The following is a 348-nucleotide window of genomic DNA, read 5'->3' as shown; positions in this document are numbered from 1 at the left end:
CTTTTGTATTTGATATTTTGTATTATTTTTCTTACAGACTCACACACACACACACACACACACACACACACACCACACCACACCACACACACAGAGTGTGAGCTTCAGCCCCCTTCATGTCCAGAGGTCAGTGACTGGCCACTGTCTCTGGGCCTCCATGCCTTTCCTCTTAGTCACAGCTGGAGCCCTGGCCTTGCATCAGCCCCTCGTCCAGGGGAATTAGAGATGTGTCTGTTAGTCACACCATCATTCCTCACGGCTGCACAGACGAAGCACCAGGGCAGCCAGCCATGACTTCATTTGATCCTCACTGCAGACTGTTAAAAATCTGCACTTTTTTTTTTGCAG

The sequence above is a fragment of the Cavia porcellus genome, unplaced genomic scaffold, assembly GCF_034190915.1.
Source record: "Cavia porcellus strain 051 isolate PalLab524CR breed Dunkin Hartley unplaced genomic scaffold, mCavPor4.1 scaffold_20, whole genome shotgun sequence".
NCBI lineage: Eukaryota > Metazoa > Chordata > Mammalia > Rodentia > Caviidae > Cavia > Cavia porcellus.
The sequence above is the reverse complement of the archived record's forward strand: the minus strand, read 5'-3'. Positions refer to the sequence as shown.